The sequence below is a fragment of the Cicer arietinum genome, chromosome 6 (genome assembly GCF_000331145.2).
Source record: "Cicer arietinum cultivar CDC Frontier isolate Library 1 chromosome 6, Cicar.CDCFrontier_v2.0, whole genome shotgun sequence".
Taxonomy (NCBI): Eukaryota; Viridiplantae; Streptophyta; class Magnoliopsida; order Fabales; family Fabaceae; genus Cicer; species Cicer arietinum.
In genome coordinates, this window is record NC_021165.2 from 51,594,314 (window position 1) to 51,594,977 (window position 664).

A 664-nucleotide genomic window follows, 5' to 3' on the forward strand; every position below is an offset into this window, starting at 1 on the left:
TGATTTGTGTTTTAAATATTGTTATCTTTGTGGTTGCCTAAGTGGCTTGTGATTTATGTGATTATCTAATTGGGTGGTGATATGTATCTTTGAGCATCATTATCATTTCATGACATATCATATGCATCTTTGTGGACGCCTGTGTGGCTGGTTTAATTTTCCCCATTGGTATGGGTGACTTCTGTGTGGACGCTTGTGTGGCTTGTTATATCCGGATCATATATGTTTAGGAGCATGCATACCTTGCATACATTTTATTGTTATTTTATTTTGATCTAATTATTTGCTCTACGGTTGCTACTTGATTTATTTAGATACATTCTATGACTTTTGATACATCTTTAAGAACTATTAAAGAATCAATTTTTTAAAATCTTTTATTACGAAAAGATTTTATATTCATATTTTATGGTTGTTAATTTATTATTTGGTTTAATTTTGTTGTGGGATGAACTGACCCCTTACACAAACATTTAGGTACTAATGATTTCAAAGAGTTGCATGACTGACGTTTGATTGGTGCACGCACGTGGGGAAATTATATTTTACTTAAAAATAATATTTTGTATTACTAAATTTTTGCGGCACATTGTAAAGTTATTTACTCTTCATCATTAACTTTTAATAGAAATGCAGACGTGATATTTCATTAGCTAGAAAAAAA